The sequence below is a fragment of the Caretta caretta genome, chromosome 2, assembly GCF_965140235.1.
Source record: "Caretta caretta isolate rCarCar2 chromosome 2, rCarCar1.hap1, whole genome shotgun sequence".
Taxonomy (NCBI): Eukaryota; Metazoa; Chordata; order Testudines; family Cheloniidae; genus Caretta; species Caretta caretta.
In genome coordinates, this window is record NC_134207.1 from 105,213,704 (window position 1) to 105,231,156 (window position 17,453).

Consider the following 17,453-nt stretch of genomic DNA (forward strand, 5'->3'; position numbering starts at 1 on the left):
CTGTCACTAGGTTGCCTCCCTCATTCAGTAAGGGGCCCACACATTCCTTGGCTTTCTTCTTGTTGCCAACATACCTGAAGAAACCCTTCTTCTTACTCTTGACATCTCTGGCTAGCTGCAGCTCCAGGTGCGATTTGGCCCTCCTGATATCATTCCTACATGCCCGAGCAATATTTTTATACTCTTCCCTGGTCATATGTCCAACCTTCCACTTCTTGTAAGCTTCTTTTTTATGTTTAAGATCCGCTAGGATTTCACCATTAAGCCAAGCTGGTCGCCTGCCATATTTACTATTATTTCGACTCATTGGGATGGTTTGTCCCTGTAACCTCAACAGGGATTCCTTGAAATACAGCCAGCTCTTCTGGACTCCTTTCCCCTTCATGTTAGTCCCCCAGGGGATCCTGGCCATCCGTTCCCTGAGGGAGTCGAAGTCTGCTTTCCTGAAGTCCAGGGTCCGTATCCTGCTGCTTACCTTTCTTCCCTGCGTCAGGATCCTGAACTCAACCAACTCATGGTCACTGCCTCCCAGATTCCCATCCACTTTTGCTTCCCCCACTAATTCTACCCGGTTTGTGAGCAGCAGGTCAAGAAAAGCGCCCCCCCTAGTTGGCTCCTCTAGCACTTGCGCCAGGAAATTGTCCCCTACGCTTTCCAAAAACTTCCTGGATTGTCTATGCAACTTCCGGGATTGTCTATGCATAAGTATCAAGGAGATGAAGACTGAGCAATGGATATCAGAAGGGATTTTTATTCAGGTTGGTTAAAACGTGCATTTAACTCAAACCTTTGCCAAAGATATAGGAGAAAAGTGTTTTGTGAAAGGTTCAATATCCTGCCCCTTAAAGGCAGCAAAAGTTCCCACTCCAGCAAAAACAGGGAAAGATTAAACTTGGCATTCCTGTTATTTTCAAGGCAAAATCCAAGAAAAAAACATAAAACCCACCTCAATCTTTAAACGTTACAAAGAAGCAACGAGGGCACGAAACCCACGGTTTTCTGTCTGCAGGTCACTTTCAACTGGCTGGCTATTTTCACACTGGGGGAATGTGTGCTGTTTCTTTCTCTTTCCTTTTCTTTAATTTTTGATTGAGGTTCTATAATGGATGGGATTAGGCGTAGATCCGCTAAAGATTTTTACATGTGCTTGATCTTACACAAGTTGTTAAAGGATGCAGGCCTAAATTATAGCTGTGATGGGACTATTGAAGTACATAAATCCTTGCAGGATTCAGAGGAACAGCAGGATTGGGGCTTAAGTTTGAAAATAGTGCAATATGACAATCAGTATTACAGATGGACAAGCTTCCAGAAAGTCACTAGCCATGCTCTTGGTTGGAACCGAATTTAGAATAAGAAAGGTAAAGGTTAACCTTCAAACATATAAAGAAAAAAAACAGGCCCCTGGAGTATTTTTCTTAGTGTTACCACAAGCATTCATGGCAAAGAGAGGTAAGTGAAGATTAAAAACTGAAATGCCTGGCTGAAAAATTGATGTATGTGTTAGGTGTATAGACAACTGGAAATCTTTTTTTGCACTCTGTGGAGTGATACAGGCAGATTAGACTGCAGCTAAATGTTGGCTGCAAAGTGCAGGTGATTGTTGCGGGAAAAGTAAGGTAATGGAAAGAGGAAAAGAGATTGGGTAACCAAAATGCCTACAGAGAGCATGTGAGTGAATAAGTGGGAAATAACATGTGGTAGTTTTACTCTAAAAAGTGACTATATAAAAAATGGCACTGTCTGGCTTTACAAGTCTGCTTCCTGTGTGCATGCAGAGCCATATATGCTTATTTTAGTGACAAAGGTAAATTTTTACCATGGTCTTCCCTGGAGACACAACACAGCTGAGTTGGGAGAGTGTGCTGGGTTCTGTTCTGCCTTGTACTTTATTTCAGGGCCATCTGTGCATTCCCATTTGCCTTCAAATTACACTCCCACTGAAGGCAGAAGAATCACACAGGTGTAACTGAAAACATATTTGGAGGGCAATGGGGGCAGCATTTGGCTTGCTGAATTTTATTGATGATTCATGAGCCAGGACAGTTCCAGTTTGACCTTCGGATCCCAGGCTGAGTTTGCTGAGCTTGAAGTTAGAAAAAAAAATCTGTCCTTGTAAACTGAGTGAATGAGTGATCTGGAAATCATTGAGACATCCTAAACATGGAGCCCCATGATGTCATTTGTATAGTCACTTCTCCAAGTACAAGGGCACTGTAAGCTCTGAAGCAAATAACATACATAAGGTTTAGAGAGGAATAAAGAGGAAACATTAAGAACTGAACTACTAAGACTTTGGGCCAAATCTTGAGAAAGGATTTATGTTTCTAAGGTATCTGTAAACAGAGGCAGGAGACATGACAAAAGCCCATGTGCTTTCCCCTCTCTCAGTTGTGCGTTAATGAGTGAGGCAAAATCATGGGAAAAGCCATGATGGGCAGTACAGAGGGGAAAGGCAGCTGCATGGGATGGTCTTTCTTTGGCATACCTGCTTGATTCCCCTCTCTAAAAGATCTGCACAGCTGATAGATCACACTGAGAAGCGAGGCCATAGTAGGGGATTAAGTCTCAGTAGGAAACAGGGAGAAAATACATTGTCATGTTTTGTTTACCTCATACAGTTAAAGTTGCAGACTTTGATGCTTCTTGAAGCTATTACTAAGTCACTTTATTCTCTGTGAACCATCTTGAAGGGAGCCCCATGCTCCACAAGTATGCTGATTTGGCTCCAGAGGAGACAGATCACAGTGTGAAGGGAAAGTAGTTCAGTCTAGTTGGCTGAGATCTGCCAACTCTGGGGCGTTTGTTATCCCACAGATCTGTGGCCGCATGGTTGGTTTTATGTTTAACAGTTTGTGGGAAATTGGGAGATGCCTATTAATTTTCAGTGCAAGTATTGTAGCAAAATACCCATTAAAAAGTCCTTAAACAAAGGCGAGTACAAGTGCTAGCAATCACACAAGATTTTTGTAGATTCGTAAAACTGTTGGGCTGGAAGGGGACCTTGAGAGGTCGTCTAGCCCCCACCCCCACCCCCTGTGCTGTGGCAGGATTCAATACACGTAAAACCACCCCTGACAGATGTTTGTCTAACCTGTTCATACAAGCATCCAATGACCAGAATCTACAACCTCCCTGAGTTTTTTGTGCATCTAGTACAAATCTGTACAGATCTCCACTGAAGGTTGGATTCTTATGGCTATAACTAAAGGTGATTATAATAGAAGAATAGGTTTATCAAAGGAATCTGCTATAGACTGACAAGAAGGAGCAACATATAGAGAAGAAGATAACAGAGATCAAAGTAGTTTGTGGAAAGCAGCAAACCAGTAGTAAGGGGTGATTTCAAACAAAGTACCTGACATGTAGTAAGAAATCTGAAGTCAGAGGAATAAACTAAGAAATGTCTGTATTCTTTGAATAGGACAAGTGCTTCCTTCCACAAAGTATGAAGGAAAGAAACAATTTCCAACTAAGGTTGTGTGGTTTGTACATAAGGCAACGATTTTGGCATGTATATTTTTATTAAAAGCCACGGACAGGACATGGGCAATAAATCACGCTGAAGCCGAATCCTGAGCCCCGCTGCCTGGGGCAGAAGCCCAAATCCACGCCCCACTGCCCAGGGCTGAAGTTGAAGCCAAAGAACTTGCAGACATGTTAAAATCACAGAATCTGTGACCTCTGTGACAGAGTCGTAGCTTTACACTATGCTCAAAATATACTTCTAGGTGTTGAGTGACAGGATCAGATTAGTCAAGACTAAGTAGAGATGTCTATATTTATCATAGTCTAATTAGAGTTACAATTACTACCACTGTGAGACCAAATAAGGATGTTGAATTTCAGCATAGCAAATTTCAAAAGAATTTGGGAAGAGCCAAGTGAAACCAAATGAGGTAAATCAGTGGAAGGTTAGGACACACAAGGGAGATGAAAAGTGCTGAGCGAGAATTTATAACCCTTAGACTTACAGTACATTATCTGCCATCTAGCAAAAAGGAAACTAGCAATAGCAAAACAGATTTGGAAGTTAGTTACTGAGGTGGATAGAGGTGGGCAAGGTTTAAAGCACCTGTTGCAGACGCTGGACTGGAAGAATTAAGCAATGAGGTGTGGCAAATGTAAGCAAAAAGAAAATGGGCTGAAATTAAAGGAGCGTGTCACTAGAGAGTAAGAAATTATTTGGAAAAAGTTACAATAAAACAAGGAACAAACATCAGTAAAACAGGCTGACTTAGAATTGTGGAAATTAATCTGAAAATACCTATTGGGCCATCTTGTCCATCTCCTTGCCATGCAGCACTGGGACAATATAATTCTTTGTCTAGTTTAGTTTTAAATGAATCAAGTGATATGATTAATCAGGCACCATCAAACAGTATCTTACAGTGTCCTCTGGACTCCAAAGGCTAGATTTCAAAAGACCTCCAGTGTGTGTGCCTACATCCACTTAAACATGCAAAACCGATATTGATCACATACAGCAGTATTTGAGCAGACAGTTGTCCAGTTACCCAGTCTATGTCCAAATGAGTATGTGTGCACACTATTTGTACAAACAAATCATAAGACTGTGGAAATTTGACTCCAAACATCTCTTCTTTTCAATCCACTGCTCTGAAGTAAAGAAAGCATCGCTCATTATTTATTAAGGACATAGACAAACATTATTTTCTGCTCACACACACCCTGTGTGGTAGTAGTAAAGTCACATCCTATTTGCACTAGTTCATAAAAAAGTAAGTACAGATGGTAAGAAGGTGACACTCATGAATAAAGCAGTGAGCAGAGAGAACAAGTTAATTTCATCTTCCATAATAAGTATGGAGGGAAAGAGTTTGCTGACTGAAAAGCTTTCTAAACTAAATTGAAAGGCTTTTGATGACCAGATCAAAATGTCTTTAGTATTTGTGAAAGGGGCAGAGGTGGAGGTTTGCAAGTAAGGCCTACTACTAGCAATTTTCAGTTCATTTACATATCTCAACAGTGATAAGGTCATTGCTGTGACATTTCCAAAAATGCCCAGTTGGTCAATCAGAATATGGATAATCAAGTCCTGATTGTGAAAAGCAGCCTTGATTTTGCACCTTGATAATGCCTGAAAATAATTGTGGGTACAATACTGTGGTTGCAAATAAAGTGCACCCACAATTTATAGGACGCAGTCGCTACCCGATTTCTACATGCTATAAAATGTAGCTATAATGATAACTGTATGAAGCATTGCACCGGTAACTATTTCCAGGTGGAAAATCAGAAGCGGAGATGAGGTTCTTCTAAAAACAAGGAGTTCTATGTCAAAATCTGTATGCTTATTTGAGAATGGATTCATCCAAGGAAGATCATGCCTAACAAATCTGATAGGATTTTTAAAGAAGTGCGTATGGGCTTGATTTACTTTGACTTCAGTTTTTTGTAATTTTGCTTCAGGAAACTTTGCTTCTCTGCAAAGCTATCATGTATGGTATAACTAAGACTGCTAGTCTTTCACAGTAGTCACGGATTCTGTGACTTTCTGGGACCTCCATGACTTCTGCTGTGGCTGCCCCGAGGGCCGCCCAACCAGCTGGGGCAACCCCAGGGCCGCCCGACCAGCGACCAGCTGGGACGACCCCAGGGCCGCCCGACCAGCTGGGGCAACCCCAGGGCCAGCCACATCAGCCGCTGCTCGGGCGGCCCCAGGCATCTGATCCAGGGCACTGCCCCAGAGCAGCAGTCGAGGAGCAGCAGCGGCACCCAGGGCTGCCCCCGGAGCAGCGGCAGCGGGGGGACCCCAGGCCACCACCCCTCCCCAGTGGCCTAAGGGGGGTAGGGGGGAGTGTGACGTTGCACTTTATATGATTTTATGAAAATATGCTTATGAGTGTGAATATAATGTAACTGGAATACGCTTCCTTCAAAAGGTCTCTTATAAGGTATCATTACAAAGCTTATAATCTACTGAGTGTGGTCATCCTATTTGTATGTATGTATCATTCTTGTATCTGCAACTAGAAATATGAAATATAACTCTGAGGTCCTATTGTAATTATGCAAAGTGTGGGCCATTAATAGTGGCTTGGAATTTTGATGCCTGCCATTAACCAGAACAATTGACTGTGGATGGCTCTGTTTACTTGTAAGTCTTTCGGTATACCTGTGTGCTGGCAAGTGGGTAATGAAGTCTTACAGTGCCATGTGATCATATCACCTGAACTGGAATCCATTTTTAACCTGGTGCTTTTCCATTTAGAAGGAGGGGTGGGAACCTAGAGAGGGACAAAGGATTCCCGCCTTGTGCGAAAGATCTATAAGGGGTGGAACAGAACAAAGGGGGCTGCAGTCATGAGAAGTCCCCTAGCTACCGCCTGAGCTAGAGCACAGACTGTACCGGGGAAAGGATTGGGCCTAGACTAGAAGGAGGCTAGTCTGTTTTCAGTTAAGCCTGCAGCTTTTGGGGGACGTTGTTCAGACCTGGGTCTGTGTTTGTAGCAGGCTAGCATGTCTGGCTCAAACCAGGCAGGGCACTGAAGTCCCAAGCTGCCAGGGAAAACGGGCTCAGAGTTCGTCTCGGTACATCAGATGGCAGTCCCAAAGGGGGTTTCTGTGATCCGACCCATAACAGGGGGACCCTGGGCCGCCGCCGCCCCCTCCTCAGCAGCAGTGGCAGGGGGCCCCAGGCTGCCCCTACCCCATGCCAGCAGTGGCGGGGCCCAGAGTGCCCCACCCAGGATCAGCAGCATCCCTGGAAGCGGCTCCCCCCACCACCCTTCCAGCACCTAAGATTTAGTTAGGGCCATTTTTAGTAAAAGTCATGGACAGGTCACCATCCTGTGACTTTGCCGGTGACCTGTCCGTGACTTTTACTAAAAATACCGTGACCTAAGTCGTAGCCTTAGGTATAAGTATGAAGCACTTGAGAGGGTAAAGAATCACTTAGATCTCAAAGACAGAGGGTACTTGTCAGTGCTAGTAGTTAGGGAGTGATATAGAAGACTAATGAAATGCCTAAAGGATGCACATGAGAACCAGTTCTGCTCATTTCATTAGATGGAACATGCAGCAAGATGATGAATTTTTCATTATAATATAAAACTGGAGATGTGAAAGTGGGGCAGACAATATAAAGGAGGAGGAGACTGGTGAGCAGCATTGTGGTTTAAGCAATTTAGTGCATAGAAATGTAAGGTACAGAAAGTGCTGGGGACCAAAAAAAAAACTAGGAATGCAACTTTAAAAAAAGGGCTGTAAAAAGGAAATAATACTGGGTTGCTTGAATAAATGTGTTCCTGTGTACGGAGTTAACCTCAAAAATGAGGTTATTAGCCACCCTCAGTGTGGCACTCCAGGTAAATGGAATGGGCCAGATTCTCTGATGCCACAGCACCAATGTAAATTGGTCCTTAAAGCTGATGTAACTAGCCTAGGGAAGATTAGCACTGCTCAGGCAAGATCCTCCAGGTGTGTAGCAGTGGAGTAGGGACTCTGATTACACTCTCCTCCATGTTGCCAGTCTTGCTCTTTTCAAACTCAGCCTGTAAATTGCTCACTTTGATTTGGTTTTCTAATAATCACAGATTACCCAAGTACTTTCAGAAACATCCTGGTTTTCCCATCCAGCTGTGCTCTCACCCCCACAACTACTGACCACTGTAGTACCTCTCTGGAACTCTTGCTCCTGAGAGGTGATGCCTCACCTTCCACCCCCACAACCACATTTCCCACCTGGGAATAGCAGGGGAATGGGGAAGGGATGAATTTCCTGCAGCCAGTTATAGAATCTGGCTGCAGGAAATCAAAGTGTGTGTGGGGGGGGGCGGGGGGGAGTTCAGAGATAAATACATTCTTTTCCCTTATGAAAAGTGGTGATGGGGAGGAGTTCAGAGATAAATGTGGATTCCTTTAGTAATTGCTGCCCATTTCAAGGGTGCGACTGGAAGCAGAAAGTGAAGGCAGGAAAGTGGAAACCTTGAAAAAAAGCTGCAAGTTACAGCAGGTCAGAGGAGTACAAGGAAACTAAAGTGAGGATGAAAAGCAGAAGGATTTACAGAATCCAGGAGAGAAGAAGTGTCCTTAGGAAAAAGCTGCAGTAGCTGTATTACTGTCTGATCTCCTCATCTTTCAAGGGACCAAAGTTAAGGCCTTGAACAGAAGGGAGAAAAATGGAAAAAATGTAGAATGTCAGAAAATGGCCATTGATAGTGAGGAGGTGGGACTGGTACCTGTGGCAAGTTGTGTTTGGAGGGAACAGTTGTGTGAAAAGGAAATATATTGCTGTAATGGAAAATGACTTGACTATGAATACTAGAGTATGGCAGCTACTCAGATATAGGCCAGATTGTGTCAGATCATCGTATGTGGAATAGACATCTCAGGAGGTTCCTCTGATTTGGTTGCTTAAATATATATGCGGATAGTGGCAGGTAGGAGGATGGCACAGAGGGAGAAGGTGCTTTCTTTATGCTCTGGCAAAGGAAGAGACAGATTCAGCTGTGAGTAGGCAGCAGTAAACCCTGAGATAATAAAAAGAGTGACCTGGTGCTATGCAGAGCATGAAAGGGTAAGAGCAATATTTGGGCAGTGAGGTTACAGGATACAATAGAACCCAACAGAGAAAAGGCCAGTTGCAGTAAGTGGCCAAAATTGAAATATTGGGTGTTACTAGTTGCATGACCATTGTGTAGGAGAATTCAGAGGAACATTCATCAGTAAATTCTGGTCTTTCATCCCAGAAAAACTTTGTATACACAGGGAGTGGTATATCGTTGCCATTCATTCCTGTCCATGGCTTGTTCCTTCATTAAGCCCCGCCTGATCATGTCCCTGTGAACAATGTCCTGCCATCTAGTCAGTGTTCGACCTCTAGGTTGGACTGACCTTTATTGTGTTTTCATTATTTTCTTTGATCCCCTAGGATAGCACAGGAAATTCTGGTAGCATCTATAAAATCTTCTCCCCAGTGTCTAGCCAGAATAGCTTGGCTGGGTGCAGGTGAATTTCCACTCCTAACACCACTAGGCCATGGAGTGGCATGAAAGCCAGTTAGTTCCTTTTCCCGCCTCACCCTTGGCCTGCCTCAAATTGTCCAAGTGTGACAGAGTTCAGGGAGACGTCTATCTAGCCACCTCAAGAACTGCTTTTCACCTTGTACAGCACAACTACACAGAGTCCATAGCACCCAGTGAGGTGGAGGGAGCAACTGGCCCTACGTGTGCAGAATACTGTTTATCTGAAAATCCTCCAAGATTTACATGCAAACAGAGTGCGGGCATTCAACACTACACTGTACGCGTAACTGAAATGCGTTTCCCCGATTCCATTGTTATCAGGCAGTCCACATTGTAAGAATGTGGCTGCAGTTTCGGCATGTACAGTGGTTTTTAGTATGAGCTGCATATTTATAATATTGCCTAACAAAGAGTGACCAACAATAGGGTACATGGCTAATATAAAATAGCCACCAATTATCATTGACAGAAAGTCCAGACAAAAGATGGGGGAACTTTTGTAACCTCATAGTAAATAAAATAAATAGAACTACCAAAGATATCTTTTTGCTGTGGGTTGGGACTTTCAAGGGGACCTAAGGGAGTTTCATAGAGTGTAAGGCAGTGGTGGACAGTGGTGTTTACATTGACAGTCCAGAGGCATGGCCGCCCACAGCTCCCAGTGGCCGCGGTTCACTGTTCCTGGCCAATGGGAGCTGTAGGAAGTGGCGCAGGCCGCAGGGGCATGCTGGCTGTTGCTTCCTGCAGCTCCCAATGGCCGGGAACAGCGAACCATGGCCACTGGGAGCTGTGGGCAGCCGTGCCTGCGGACAGTCAATGTTTACATTGTCTCACGGCCCGCCAGCGGATTGCCCTGATGGGCTGCAGGTTGCCCACCACTAATGTAAGGCCAGACAGGACCATTAGATCATCTAGTCTGACCTCCTGCATATCACAGGCCATCAATTTTCACCCAAATACCCCCAGTGACTTCAGATAAACGAAAACATTTCAGTCCTCAGGAAGCTAAATTGCTGTGTGCCACAGAGAACAGGAGGGACTTATGTGACACCAGTGCTGAAGGCCCCTGCAATGGCAGGGAATTGATTAGGTGAGATATAGCCAGATGATCCCACCAGGCGATCTGCACCCCATGCTGCAAAGGAAGGTGAGAAACCCTCAAGATCCCTGCCAATCTGACCTGGGGGAAAATTCTTTCCTAGCCCCAAATCAGTTGGATGCTGAACATGTGAGCATGACACACCGACCAGCTATCTAAAACAAGGGGATTCTCTGTACCACGTCAGAACACCGGTCTACCTCATCAGGTAGCCTGTCTCTAGCAGTGTGGCAGATCTCCAGTGCTTCAGAGGAACAAAACCAAACCCTCAGTCCCAAATTATAATTGTGCATTGGTGGGAGGGAAAAAATTCTTCTTGACCCCTGCAGGTGACTTGCTGAAGCCCTGAAGCATGAGTTTAGATTACAGTCGTTCAGTGCTACAAGTATTATGAGCAAGCTGAGGGCAGTGTTCTCCCCGAGGCCCACAAAGGAAGGGGGTGAACAGGGGAGTAACAGATTTACAGATTTCAAGGTCCAAAGGGATCACCATGGCCATCTAGTCCAACCCTTACACACACGGGCCACAGAACTTCTCTCAGAAGCTGGATTAAAGCATATCTTTCAAAAAAGGCTACTAGTGATAGTTAGTTCACCACCTCCCCCAGTAAACTACTCGAGTAGTTGATTACCCTCGCTGCTAGGAAATTTCATCTGATTTCAAGGTTGAATTTGTCCAATTTTAACTTCCAGCCATTGACTCTTGTTTTGCTTTTGTCAGCAAGATTGAAGAGCTCTCCCCTCCACCCCCCGTCAGATAGCTTTTCCATGTGTAAGTACCTAGGCATAGTGATCAAGTCACCTCTCAACCTGCTGTTCCAGGGGTGGACAACCTGTGGCTCCAGAGCCACATGCAGCTCTTCAGAGGTTAATATGGTGGCTCCTTGCATAGGCTGGAGCTACAGGCGCCAACTTTCCAATGTGCGACAGGGTGTTCACTGCTCAACCCATGGCTCGGCCCCAGGCCCCAGCCCCGCCCCACTCCTTCCCCCAAGGCCCCCGCCCCTTCCCCTGAGTCCCCCGTGCCCTTGCTCCTCCTCCTCCCTGCACACCACAAATCAGCTGATCGCGGCAAGCGGGAGGCACAGGGATGGAGGGCTAGGTATTGATTGGCGGTGCTGCTGGTGGGTGGGAGACATTGGGCAGGAGGGAGCTGAGTGGGGGGCTGCTGATGTGTTACTGTGGCTCTTTGGCAATGCACATTGGTAAATTCTGGCTCCTTCTCAGGCTCAGGTTGGCCACCCCTGTGCTATTCGATAAACTGAATAAGTTGAGCTCCTTCAGCCTCACATCAGAAGGCTTGTTTTCTGGTCCCTGGATCATTCCTTTGGCCCTCCTTTGAACTCTGTCCAATATTTCCACATCCTTTTGAAGTGCGGGCACCAGAACTGGACACAGTATTCTAGCAGAGGCCTTACCATGCTGTTTAGAGATACAAGATCACTTCCCTGCTTTTCTACTTGATATTCTCCTTTTCATATGTCCAAGGAGCTCTTTTTGCCACAGCACTGCTTTGAGAGCTCGTGTTGAGACGATTATCTATGATGATCCCCTAAGATCCTTTTCTGAGTCACCTCCCAACCTGTAGGTAACCTGCTGTCTTCGTTCTCATATGTATTACATTGCACTTGCTGTAGTAAAGTGCATTTTGTTGGATTGTAACCATTTAACGAGGCAAGTCAGATTACTCCAAAACAATATCCTGTCCTCCTCATTATTTTACTATCCCACCAATCCTAGTATCATCTGCAGACTTTACCGGCGAAGATTTGCACATAGGCCCAGGTCCTCAAAGATATTTAGGCACCTAACTCCCATGGATTCAATAGGACATAGGCACTTACATACCTTTGAAAATCTGGGACCTAATTTCCATTGAAAACCATTGCGAGTTGGGGGCCTGACTCCCTTTGGCTCCATTAAGAATCCCAGCAGTAACCCTTGTCCTCCCTTTGCCCTAACCTACTAATGTCTGTACTTAGAGAGTGACTAATCTTGGCTCAGAACTCTTGTTACCTCATGTACATTATCCCCCAACCTATACTACCTGTTTGAAGGAGCCTCAAACCACAGCCTCTCCAGCAACTATCTGACCCCGAGTGAGAGAGTGTCTCTTTTTCTAGCCAGGGCAGGTGTAAGTACCATTTATATAGATCGTTGCAGTGGTTCCCTCTGGTGGTATTGCACATTAGGGGGCTGATTCTGTGAGATACAGAGCACCTTCTGCAAGATGCTGAACATGCACGATACTCACTGACTTTTGTGAGAGTTGAGGGTGTTCAGTACTCAGCTGGATTGGGCTTTAAGGATAAGGATGTAGCTGCTCTGGACAGTATCTGGGTCTTTTCCATGTTTGCTGATATTCAGTCAATTACAGCGGATCCTCCCAGTGTTTCAGAAGTTATGTATTTCTTCCTTATTTATTAGTCTATTTGTAATACTGATAGTCCGTGTAAGCATAAAACCAACAGGTGATCTGAGCTCATTATCCTATTTTATCTGAAATATTGCAATTTACATTCCTTAGCTGACCACTAGAGGTTTAGCTAAGTGTTCTTTCTCTCCCACGCTTTCTGTGTAACTGTAAAACATCTGCATTTACTCAGCACTCATCTTTATTTCACACTTTGTTTCCTTTGCAGATCATGCAGCTATCATTTCCAGCTAGAAAAATGTAAGCACTCCGCAGATGCAGAAGTGTACAGTATGAGGTAGATGAATTGTAAAACACCAGCATGTTCTCTTGCTAAACTAGTCTGTTAGATGAACATTTTCACTTGCACCAGGTGTTCCCAACATCACAAGGTCTAAGGTACTAGCCATATATGGCCTGATTCAGTGGAAGGCGAGGGCGCTCAGCACCTTGCAGGAATTACTTAGATATGATGGCAATGACTGCTCAAGAAAAACCTAAGCTAGATGGTCCTACAGAAGAGTAAGACACTGAGACTGCAAAACACATCAAGCAAAATGAGGTCATTTAAAGTATAAAATAAAATAATACAAAAGAAATTATGCAGTACAAATCAAATTACATGCTTTCCTCTCAAGTGCACTCATGAAGTAGATATTGTCTACTTATTCACAGTTCCTTACTTGGATTTTTAGACACTAATGTCTGTTTACTCTTTTGTATGGGAAAGCAAATGGATTTTAAATTCATATTTTATGAAATATTATATTTGTTAAATTTTTGGGGGGGGTATTGTAACACACACATTTCTTCCGCTGTTTATTCAAGTTAACAATAGGAATTGCTTGTTAGTAAGAAAACAGAATAAAATAATGAGGTTTTGTTTGGGAAGTAAAACCCCTAAGATAAATAAAACGGGTGTGATGGGGTGAACAAACCCCACAGTGGGCAAAAAGGGGTTGAGGGATTATTTTGGGCCCAGACAGCCCAAATGCTCCATCTGATGGAGGAATTAAAAAACAGGGAATTAGCTCATTTGGGGGTAGACTTGGAAGAGAGCAGGCCTGCAGTGCAGAGAAGAGGAAAGGCTGAAGTCTCTGATACAATTGCCCCAAAAGGGCCCTCCCTGAAGGAAGGGAGGACCCACCCCAGAAACAATCGGAGCGGGAAGTACCTCTCTCTCCCTTCTATGTGGACCCTGGACATTGGTAATCCCCCCTTATTTTCTTTGTTTGGACTCCCCCAGCAGGGGAAAGCCTTGGACTAAGCTGACTCAGGGTAGGGAAAATAGGAAGCGGCCCAGGGACAGCAGCCTCGGTTGCCAGACCACTGGTAGCCCATAGGGCCCTGGGTTGGAGTCCAGTGGAGCGGGAGAGCCCAGGCTCCCCTACCAACAACCCGCCCATCCCCCTGCCGGTCATGGGTTGAAGCCTTGACCAGTAGGCTATGCTTCCCAACCAAACTGCTAATGAGGACCATTACAAAGGGTAACTAAAACTTGCTGTTCCCTTGTTTGTAGCGCTCAGTACTAGTATCGGAGAGCTGTTATACACATATACACTACCCCTCTGAGATACTTGTTATGGAGGGATGGAAAAAAGCCATACATTTTGCCTCATACAGTGTAACTCTTGGCACCTTCTCATCAGAAGGAAGCGTTCTGTTGACTATTAAATTAAGCAGCTTGAAAGATGGATCATTTCCCTGATTAAAATAAGATTTAAGAAATGACAACATGGGGGAGGGAACCTCACAAGTTCGGAGTGTGACTGAGATATTGGGAACTGACACGATGATTGGGACTAACAAGGTTACAACACCGCTGTATATGACAGTGATTTACTGTTGATAGCACTTGCAAAACAATGTGCTTTATAACCAGCGTGTCACTAGGCAGCATGGAGGCAACTGCTCAGCAACAAAAACCTGTCAGTAGTAGAGATGTTATAAAGTGAACTCTGTAACTGTCTTTTATCCTAACATTTCTGTGTATGTGCTGGCATTTCAAGGAGGGAGGTGGCAGGCAATGTGTGAGAAGCTGAGGTAGCTCTGAAAAGGAGAATGCTTGCCACAGAGAGGGCCTGACACTAAATTATGTGTAAAAACATTCAGGAAATAAATAACAAGTCTGAGCATTACCAAAGGCCTGGATTCTTCCTTGAACTTTGAAATTTGTTTCTTAACTGTCCCAATAACCCTCCTTATACAAGTGTCCCCACAGAACCAAGTCAGCAACCACACCAGGCAGGCAGGGTGTGTGGTTTTTAGAATCCAGCATCTCTGATTTCTAATGATGAGGTGCTTGTCCCAAAATGCCACCCTGGAGTGTGTTCTCTTACCCTCTGGCCTACTGACATTCTCCAGCAAGATGTCAGTGAACTTTTCTCACTTATTACACAAAATTATTAGTTCTTCTGATTCTAGCTCCTAGAGCTGTTCCAATGCTGTTGAAGTTGGAGCAATTTGAAAAGGATTCAGGAGATCATAGAAAACACTACAAATAATCAGGAAGCCATGTTCTGGCTCTAAAGACACTGAATTTTCTGCAGAACCCACTCTTCTCTACAGAATTTTACAGATATGTTCATTTAAAAATACAAGTTTATGGTACTGATTGTCTTAAAGATTAGCCTGCTCAACGTAGTGAATGAAGTATTGTCTTTCTGGCTTTGCAAACAGCCTGAAATAATGACATTGAGAGGTGAAGAATCCAGGCCTTCGGTAATGCTCACCCATCATCTCAATTTGTTGTTAACACTGAAGCTTAATTATGTCAACTTAAATATCAACATTACCTACTCGTCATGTTAGCAGACACATTTAGTGAAAGTACTTAATCAGTGTGTGGAGCAGTAGTGGGTATTGGGCTGGGGGAAGTGGAGCAGCTATTACTGGTGTGAGGAACTAAAGAAGCCTCCTCAAAGAGTGTCAAGTCACTTCCATCCCTGTCCACAATAGGGGGGAGAGAGGAAGGAGATGTATCCATTCCTCACAAGAGCCAAAATCATCTGCTACCTTCTGCATAACAAAAATCCAAACCACTTCCTATGCCAGTGGTCCCCAAACTGTGGGGCATGACATCTTAAGGGGGGTGCAGAGGAACATTTGGGGGGTGTTGCAGGACCCAGGCCAACCTCCACAGGGGGAGGGAAGGAAGCACCACCCAGCCCCACTCCACCCCCAGCTCTGCTCTGACCCTGTGCCTGGCCCCAACCGTGGCCTGGCCACAGCTCTGCACCTGGCTGTGGCCCTGACTGCCAGCCCCTATCACTGCCTGGCCACGGCTCCAGCTCGGCCCCAGCCCCACCCCCAGATACGGTTTCCAGGTGGCTGTTTTTTGACTGGAATACCCAGTTGAAAAGGGACTCCGCAATGCTGACCAGGCTGCTAGAAGTTCGGTCGGCAGTGCAGCGGAGCTAAGGCAAGCTCCCTGCCTGTCCTGGCTCTACGCAGCTCCCAGAAGCAGCCAGTGTGTCCGGCTCCTAGTTGCAGGAGTGGCCACAAGGGCTCTGTGTGCTGCCCCCAACAGGAGCATTGGCTCCACAGCTCCCTTTGACGGGGAACCCTGGCCACTGGGAGCTGTGGGGGCGGTGCCTGTGGGCAACGGCAGCACACAGAGCTCCCTGGCCCCTCCGCATAGGAGCCAGACATGCCGGCTGCTTCCAGGAGTCACCTGAGGTAAGCGCATACCTCAAACCCTCTCCCACACCCCAACCCCTGCCCCAGCCCAGAGCCCCCTTGTGCACTCCAAACCCCTCATCCCTGGCCCCACCCCAGAGCCCCCACCCCCTTCCACACCCCAACCCTCTGCCCCAGCCCGGTGAAAGTGAGTAAGGGTGGGGGAGAGAGAGTGAGCGATGGAGTGAGTGGGGTGCGGGGTTTCTGAGAAGGGGCAGGGCAAGCGTGTTCAATTTTGTGTGATTAGAAAGTTGGCAGTCCTACCCGCAGCCTCGGCCCCTGGCTGTGACTCTGTTCCCAGCCCCAGATCTGCTCTTAGCTGCGACTCCAGCCTTGGCCCCCCTACCCCATGCCATGTCTTCCCCCCACCCCCCTTCCACCAGGAAGCTGCAGCTCCACTCCCAACCCCGGCTCCTGGGGGGTGGGGCAGACAAGGGTAAAGGGTGGGACGTGACCCTGAAAAGTTGACTGCTGGTCTGGAGAACTGGATTTTATCCCTGCCTCTTCCACAGAGTTCCTGTTTGATGCTGTCAAGGTTCCTTCCCCACTCTGAACTCTAGGGTACAGATGTGGGGACCTGCATGAAAACCCCCTAAGCTTATTTTTACCAGCTTAGGTTAAAACTTCCCCAAGGTACAAACTATTTTATTTTCCCTTGGACTTTATTGCTGCCACCACCAAGTGTCTAACAAATATATAACAGGGAAAGAGCCTGCTTGGTAATGTCTTTCCCCCCCAAAATCCTCCCCAAACCTTACACCCCTTTCCTGGCGAAGGCTTGATAAAAATCCTCACCAATTTGCATAGGTGAACACAGTCCCAAACCCTTGGATCTTAAGAACAATGAAAAAGCAATCAGGTTCTTAAAAGAAGAATTTTAATTGAAGAAAAAGTAAAAAGAATCACCTCTGTAAAATCAGGATGGTAAATACCTTACAGGGTAATCAGATTCAAAACAGAGAATCCCTCTAGGAAAAACCTTAAGTTACAAAAAGACACAGCAACAGGAATATACATTCCATTCAGCACAGCCTATTTTATCAGCCATTTAAACAAAACAGAATCTAACACATATCTAGCTAGATTACTTACTAAGTTCTAAGACTCCATTCCTTTTCTGTTCCTGGCAAAAACAACACACAGACAGAGAGAACCTTTGTCCCCCCGCTTTGAAAGTATCTTGTCTCCTCATTGGTCATTTTGGTCAGATGCCAGCAAGGTTATCCTAGCTGCTTAGCCCTTTACAGGTGAAAGGGTTTTTCCTCTGGCCAGGA

The 17,453-nt window shown here is 45.4% G+C and overlaps 1 protein-coding gene across 3 annotated transcripts in view; it reads left to right on the plus strand.

The window, feature by feature from the left end:
• KCNG2 (potassium voltage-gated channel modifier subfamily G member 2) overlaps window positions 1–17,453 on the plus strand; it is an 82,701-nt gene that overhangs the window by 25,907 nt on the left and 39,341 nt on the right. Inside the window, exon 2 of one of the 3 annotated variants that reach the window (XM_075125342.1) lies at window positions 12,731–12,799. The exons of 1 other annotated variant lie outside the window; for it this stretch is intronic. The gene's annotated coding sequence lies outside the window, so the exon portion shown is untranslated. The remainder of the gene's footprint in view (window positions 1–12,730; window positions 12,800–17,453) is intronic. One more of the 3 variants, XM_075125343.1, reaches the window with a different exon arrangement.